General features: G+C 46.0%; 1 pseudogene; it reads right to left on the bottom strand.

Annotated features, from left to right (window-relative positions):
• Window positions 1–613: 613 nt before the first annotated feature.
• On the bottom strand, window positions 614–732 carry LOC135052229 (5S ribosomal RNA; annotated as a pseudogene).
• Between the last annotated feature and the right edge of the window lie 7,827 nt (window positions 733–8,559).

Here is an 8,559-nt window from a genome sequence, read left to right as displayed (position 1 = left end):
GACCTCTTCGCTCTGCATAATAACTGCAGGGGTCATTCTGAACTAATCGCACGCTGCCATTCATCGCAGCACAGCAATCAGGTCAGAAGTGCACAAACTAGAAAAGAAAGAAAAGACTCTTTGTGGGCGCACTCTTAGAACAGTCAAAAGACAACTGGAAGTATGTATAAAATAAATTAATACAAAATATTTTATTAATTAATTTTGTTTAAAATGTTTACATTTGATGTATCCTGGACAGACTAATGATTGAACAAACATACAGTTTAAAAGAATGTTTAATATCTATGATCTCCCTCTGAAATAATGGTGGAATTTTTGTTCTTATCATATGGACCGGATATTACGAAAATGATGAATCAAGACTAACAATGGGTCAATCTCATAGGAATACACGGATATGCTTACGAGTTACCTAAAGGGAATAGCTGTTTCTAAACGAGAAATAATTGGCTAATTTAGGGATTACTTTGTACACCGAAATAGAAATGATGATGAAGTGCTAATTTGCTGTCAGGAGATACTTGAAAAGATGGAAAAGTTTCAGAAAAGTGGAGGTAAGTGGGTGAATCTGCTGTCAGTGTTAGGCACGGAGTATATTACTCGACCCAGTTGCCTACTAAACTGGGTCTTCCTAGGAAGTCTCCCATCCAAGTACTGACCAAGCCCAATACTGCTTAGCTTCCAAGATCAGACAGTGTTGGGCGTTTACAGTGTGGTATGATTGTAGGACAAATAACACTATCCCTTACTCTGGGATCACTGATGAGAGTTCACATATTAGGTATGAAAGGTTAGAGAGTTAGAAAAGGGTGAAAATTGTATAGATGGATCTGCTGCCAGCGTTAGGCAAAGGTAAGTATGATGGACATACCCAAATTCCACCGTGTACCAATGTGAGTGTGTTAATTTGATAGCTATGGGAAGATTGTTGCACGTTGCAACGATTAGTTTTGACCAAATGTATGAATATGAAGCCAAAATTCTAAAGTGAACAAAGAACTTCCTGAAAGACAGCATGGCTAACCCCTATGATGGCATCTTCAAGGCTGGACGTTGCTTGCATATGAACTGACCAATAACACATCATGAATGAGAAATCTCCCTCCCCTGGACCAATAACAGAACACTCAGTCCCAGATATGTATCTCCCCCAATACACAGTATATAGGTATTTCCCCTCACCCAAGAAGGGCTGTTTTGTTTAGTTGCTGTTGATGCAGATTCAAAGATGGAGAGGACTGTGCATTGAGGGGCAGGGTAAAGTATGCTGGCTGTAATTGATCCTTATGTAACTACAATTGCTTTTTGTGTAATTGTAACTCTGTAACCATATATATACTGTACATGTGTTATATTGTATGCATACCCTTTTAATATCAAATATATACACCTCTGAGTGTTGGACCTCAACCTACAATGTGTGCGGGTACTTGTTTTCTCTTAAGGGATGTAGTGTTTGCGACGTACAGCGTACTTTTATTGTATATGGTAATAAGATGCGCCTTGTGTCCGCAGCATATATTAACGCTAGCATTTTAAATATTTATTAGAAATAATCTGAAATTTACAAGCTGCTCAGTCCCAACTCACAGGTGCAAAAATCCCTAAATAGCACATAAAATCAAACAAACAGCGGTCCACAAGCGCTGTAAATAATATACGTGGAGAGATAAGGAGAAATCTCTGTATATTATTTACAGCGCTTGTGGACCGCTCTTTGTTTGATTTTATGTACAGAAACACTGCTACTTCCCAAAGCCTGAACACACGTATTTCCAACAACTATAACAGTTGATCTACACACTGTGATTGACCTTTGCACGCAGTGCCCCAAGCAGGTAACTGGGGCTGGGTGGTGCAGGGCAACATTTCCAGAAAATGGGGGCATGATTCCCCCCATTCTTTTGTAGTAAAGAGACCAATGTCTACATCTTCGGATGCTGATTAGCTGGCCCCAGCAGCGTGAACAACCCAGCTATCCAGCATAACCTGTTCATAGGAGTGCCGAGCCCAGTGTCTATGTCATTGGATCATAATCGTGCACAGCACATTTTATTAGGGGGTGCACCGCCAGAAGGGCATGTTTAGCACTGGGTGTGGCTAGCACCACCTATTGGGCGTGTCTAGCATTACTTTACAATTAGTGCAAGTGGGAGAGATTAAGAATGCAAAAATAAGGGGGGAGTACTGAATGGGATGTGTACGTGGGATCGACCCTGACTACATCAATCCCAGAATGCAAGCATTAGCATGTGAACAAGGTTTACGTTACATAGCGCATTTTAACTAGATCGGCATTACAACTGTAAACATGCTGAGTAGGCAGTATGTTTAAAGTGTTACTCTTGATCTGGCTAACATGCTGTAAGTAGAATGTTGATAACATGCCTGCACCTATATTCTGGGATCGACATATTCACTGTCCTGTAACTATCTCCTCTCCACTTCTTATCCCTAATGCAGCTCTTCCCCGACACATCCTATACCTCATGCAGCTCTTCCCCCCGACACATCTTATACCACGCAGCTCTTCCACCTGACATCTTATCTCTCAAACAGCTCTTCCCCCTGACACATCTTATACCTGTCGCATCTCTTCCCCCTGATGCATCTTATACCTCAAGCAGCTCTTTACCCTGACACATTTATACCCCTGACACATCTTATCCCTCACACAGCTCTTACCCCTGACACATCTTATACCTGTCGCATCTCTTCCCCCTGATGCATCTTATACCTCAAGCAGCTCTTTACCCTGACACATTTATACCCCTGACACATCTTATCCCTCACACAGCTCTCACCCCTGAAACATCTTATCCCTCATGCAGCTCTTACCCCTGACACATCTTATCCCTCACACAGCTCTTACCCCTGACATATCTTATGCCTCACGCAGCTCTTACCCCTGACACATCTTATCCCTCTCACACAGCTCTTTCCCACGACACATCTTATATAAATCACACAGCTCTTTCCCCCTGACACATCTTATCCCTCACACAGCTCTTACCCCTGACACATCTTATATAAATCACACAGCTCTTTCCCCTCACTCAGCTCTCCCACTTAAAATTTCTCCCCTCTTATAGAGCTCCCCCTCCTTTCATGCAGCATATCACCCCTCTTTTATGGCTCCCCCTCCCCTCATGCAGCATATCACCCCTCTCCCCCCCCCCTCATGCTCATCCTTCTTGTGCAGCTTATCATCCCTCTTTTGCCCCCCCTCCTCATGCAGCTTATCACCCCTCTTTGCCCCCCCTTCTCTTCATGCAGTGTAACTTCCTTCAATTGAGCCCCCAATGGAGCTTTTTTACCTCTCTTTTGAGCTCCCCTGTGTGTGCAGTCCTCCTCCATCACTTGTAAGCTGCGAGAAAAGTCCCTTTTCGGCATCCGCGTGGATCTCCCGTCTCCATCATGTCTCAGTCGGTCCTCTCTAAGCTTCGTGGCTCCGCTCATCTTCCTGCAGCATCACATAAACGCTCGGCAATGATGTAATTGCGTCATCACCGCCAATGTTTGAATGGGGACTGGGGGAGGCAGGGCTATGGGAGACTGCTGTCTAGCACTACCCACTCTCCACATTGATGTCGGAGATTGGCGGCAGGTGGCTCTTTTATTCAGTGGGCTGCAGCAGCTGACCTGGCATGCGTGGGGTGCCCGACATTAGGGGGTGCCTGTGCGCACCAGGCACCCCCCGTGCGCATGCCTATGTGTTGGATGTAGATTTCCTGGACCCAGTAAAGAAGTTCTACTGGGTCCAGGTGTGAGCGATAGTTGCATCTAAAGACAACCAAGCAGTATTTGAGCATCTAAAGACGTTCACTGTGGCGTCTCAGTTCTTGCACATTCAGACGCACGGCTGTACATCAGGGTAGAGCTTGTACTGTAGCTGCATTTGCATAAAACCACAGAAGCAATACTGGCAGAAGAGGCACACATGGACTGTGCAGTGTCCAATTCAGAATCAGCCCTCCAATGTGATGATATAAAAACATTCTAATTTAGCCTTCTAGCACAATGGGAATCTCACTTTCTATGTAGTTCAAACAGTAATTGGCTACACTCAGATCCACCATAAGAAATGTTGGGCCCTGGGACCGACGGAGTCAAGCCGCGTCACGTGGTTGTTTGGCCAAGTCGGGAAGTTCGGGCACCAGAAACTGCTGTAAGCCACAGAACAGTGCATGCTCATACCATTGTGGGGATGCAGCTTCAGCTCTTGGACAGGCCTGTGCCTCTAGCTAGGCCGGAAGCCCACACTTTTATTGGGCTCTGGTTATGGATGGAAAGAGTCTTTGCTATTCACCTGGCCAGGACTTAAAAAGTATACAAAGAGCTGCAATACATTTTTAATTGTCTGTTTTACCTATTCTTATTAAAGAAATATCCACCATGCATTTTCTTGGTTCTTCAGTTCACTTACACCTGTAATGGGCAACATATTTCATCTGGTAGATAGTAGTTTATTGTCTTTGCTGGAAAGGATGTCTATTATAAATAAAGCATGGCCGTATTTCCCTCGAGATTCTAGTCATAGTTTATATTTATGACTCACAGTGTGTTGAGTGTGGAATATTGATGTCAGACTTAGTTTTTGATGACAATAAAATGTTTGTCAGTAACTATAGTGAAATTTTTCTAGAATATGAGTTATGTGTAGATTTACTAATACAACAGCCATTATGAGAAATATTATAAATTTTATTCATCTATATATATAAATGCGAAAGCACTCACTAACTCATCGCTAACTCCAGTGTAGGGCCCAACGGGGGAATGCAGTGGTAGGGGCCCATGTTTAGGGGTGTGGTCAGTCTGCAGAGGGGGGGTGGCCTGCCACCTCTTTGCTTTGACTAACCATTAGAGAGTGCAACATCTGGGGCCCTTCATAAATATATTCAGTAAATTCAGCTTCTGCATGCATGATAATGTACCAGATTAATAATTGATTAATAACAGCAATGCACTGTAGAAAATACACCATAGTCCAGTATAAGGTAACATATGTATGATGTATAATTCAAGTGCACAGTCTGGAACCTGATCCTTAAAGCAGGAGGTGCGCCCCCAGGCAGTGGGGCCCACCGGTGGTTTCCCCTGTACCCCTGTGGGCCAGTCCAAGCCTGACTAACTCTCTTTCTTCCCGACATTTTAGGAAGCTGAAAGTGAACATAGGCATTCTTCAGGTGGGAAATAGGAAAACTACGTAATTAGAATTTTAATAAACCTCCCCTACGGGGGTGAAAAGGGGGTTGACATAATGATATCATTACCGATGCGTGGCTTGCATGAACGATAACGCCCAAATGGACAATCAGATCAACATTTGGATTGCACCTCCAGTGCATAGAATTTAATAAACTACAAAAATGCGGAAGCCCTCACTCACTTGCTCACTCACTCACTTAGGGCGGGATGTATATGTACTAACATATGCAATTAACATCGCAATGCGGTGACAGAGGCCCCCTGCGATACCTGTGGGAAGGTGTGCAGGTGTCTCTGTCACCTCCCTGGGCTCTCCATCTCCTCCCAGGTCGGCATGCAGACAGCAGTCAGTCCCAAGCTCCTCCTCCTCCATGCAGCCAGAAGGAGCTCTGGCTGTGTTCCTGGGGGAGGAGGAGTTTGGCTTCCGGGACCAGGGCTGCCTGGGTGGAGGTGTGCTGGAGGGGGGAGGTCGGCGTCAGCGGTGCAGGGCGGAGGAAGCTTTGGGATGCGGTGGCCGGCGGTAAGAAGCCCATAGGCTTCTATAGAGTATCAACATCAAAAGATGGCGATACCCTCGTTGGTGAAAACCTGGCGGCCAGGGGTTACTACATATGAAAATGCAGTAAAACCCCTGAAAACGGGGGCTTTACCGCATTTTCCCTTTAGTACATCCCGCCTTGACCAACTGACTCATCACTAATTCTCTTATTTCCCAATATGTTAGGAAGATTAAATTTAACATAGGTATTCTTCAGGTGGGAAATAGGAAAACTACATAATTAGAATTTTAATAAACCTCCCCTAAGGGGATGAAAAGGGGGTTGACATAATGACGTAATTACCGATGCATGACTTTTTTACACATTACGGCAGACAGCGTCCCCTTTTTACACATTACAGCAGAGAGCATCCCCTTTTTACACATTACGGCAGACAGCGTCACCCTTTTTACACATTACGGCAGGATAGATAGATAGATCAATAGATAGATAGATAGATAGATAGATAGATAGAATAGATAGACAGACAGAATAGTTTATATTTGCCATCTATCTGCTGGCTCAGGCAGTCAGTCTCCTCGGTGCTGGCAGCTCCGCAGGCAGGGGAGAAGGGGGAGGAGGGAGGGGGACTCGGTAGCCGCAGTAGCGCAGTATAATTGCTGGCGGCGTCGCATGCAGCTGTCCCTGTCCTTCCGCATTGGCTGGCCACTAACAATGCTGGGATGAGGGAAGCGCATCCCAGAATTCACAGCAGCGCCAGGCAGGAAGGAGAGGGACAGCTGCAGCGGCGCCGCTACCAATTACTTAGCACTGCTGCGACTCCAAAGTCCCCCTCCCTCCTCCTCCTCCCCTGCCCCCGAAGCTGCTCCTCTCCTCCTCCGGTGCACACAGCACACACGGCTTGTAATTAGTCAGTTTGACTCATTACAAGCCGCTGACATGGAATGCTGGCAGTTGCGCCCTCAGGGCGACTGCTCTGTGTGACGGGCACACCTTGCACACACGTAGTTACGGCTCTGGTGATAACAACTGAATGTTTATTGGGTGGTTGAATCAGATTTATTGCCATTAAGGGCTATTTATCAAGCTCACAGCTGGCTTCAAGATACAAAACCTGTCTTGCTACTGTTGGGATGAGATGTCTGGATTAGGATAGTCCTTGTGTAATGTAGTCTAAACTAGAGATGTGCACTTGAAATTTTTCGGGTTTTGTGTTTTGGTTTTGGGTTCGGTTCCGCGGCCGTGTTTTGGGTTCGACCGTGTTTTGGCAAAACCTCACCGAATTTTTTTTGTCGGATTCGGGTGTGTTTTGGATTCGGGTGTTTTTTTCAAAAAACACTAAAAAACAGCTTAAATCATAGAATTTTGGGGTCATTTTGACCCCAAAGTATTATTAACCTCAAAAACCATAATTTCCACTCATTTTCAGTCTATTCTGAATACCTCACACCTCACAATATTATTTTTAGTCCTAAAATTTGCACCGAGGTCGCTGGATGACTAAGCTAAGCGACCCTATTGGCCGACACAAACACCTGGCCCATCTAGGAGTGGCACTGCAGTGTCACGCAGGATGGCCCTTCCAAAAAACACTCCCCAAACAGCACATGACGCAAAGAAAAAAAGAGGCGCAATTAGGTAGCTGTGTGAGTAAGATAAGCGACCCTAGTGGCCGACACAAACACCTGGCCCATCTAGGAGTGGCACTGCAGTGTCACGCAGGATGGCCCTTCCAAAAAACACTCCCCAAACAGCATATGACGCAAAGAAAAAAAGAGGCGCAATGAGGTAGCTGTGTGAGTAAGATAAGCGACCCTAGTGGCCGACACAAACACCTGGCCCATCTAGGAGTGGCACTGCAGTGTCACGCAGGATGGCCCTTCCAAAAAACACTCCCCAAACAGCACATGACGCAAAGAAAAAAAGAGGCGCAATGAGGTAGCTGTGTGAGTAAGATAAGCGACCCTAGTGGCCGACACAAACACCTGGCCCATCTAGGAGTGGCACTGCAGTGTCACGCAGGATGGCCCTTCCAAAAAACACTCCCCAAACAGCACATGACGCAAAGAAAAAAAGAGGCGCAATGAGGTAGCTGTGTGAGTAAGATAAGCGACCCTAGTGGCCGACACAAACACCTGGCCCATCTAGGAGTGGCACTGCAGTGTCACGCAGGATGGCCCTTCCAAAAAACACTCCCCAAACAGCACATGACGCAAAGAAAAAAAGAGGCGCAATGAGGTAGCTGTGTGAGTAAGATAAGCGACCCTAGTGGCCGACATAAACAACTGGCCCATCTAGGAGTGGCACTGCAGTGTCACGCAGGATGGCCCTTCCAAAAAACACTCCCCAAACAGCACATGACGCAAAGAAAAAAAGAGGCGCAATGAGGTAGCTGTGTGAGTAAGATAAGCGACCCTAGTGGTCGACACAAACACCTGGCCCATCTAGGAGTGGCACTGCAGTGTCACGCAGGATGGCCCTTCCAAAAAACACTCCCCAAACAGCACATGACGCAAAGAAAAAAAGAGGCGCAATGAGGTAGCTGTGTGAGTAAGATAAGCGACCCTAGTGGCCGACACAAACACCTGGCCCATCTAGGAGTGGCACTGCAGTGTCACGCAGGATGGCCTTTCCAAAAAACACTCCCTAAACAGCACATGACGCAAAGAAAAAAAGAGGCGCAATGAGGTAGCTGTGTGAGTAAGATAGGCGACCCTAGTGGCCGACACAAACACCTGGCCCATCTAGGAGTGGCACTGCAGTGTCACGCAGGATGGCCCTTCCAAAAAACACTCCCCAAACAGCACATGACGCAAAGAAGAAAAAAATAAGAATTTACTTACCG

Source organism: Pseudophryne corroboree, chromosome 2 (genome assembly GCF_028390025.1).
Source record: "Pseudophryne corroboree isolate aPseCor3 chromosome 2, aPseCor3.hap2, whole genome shotgun sequence".
In the NCBI taxonomy this organism is placed as follows: Eukaryota; Metazoa; Chordata; class Amphibia; order Anura; family Myobatrachidae; genus Pseudophryne; species Pseudophryne corroboree.
The sequence above is the reverse complement of the archived record's forward strand: the minus strand, read 5'-3'. Positions and strand labels throughout refer to the sequence as shown.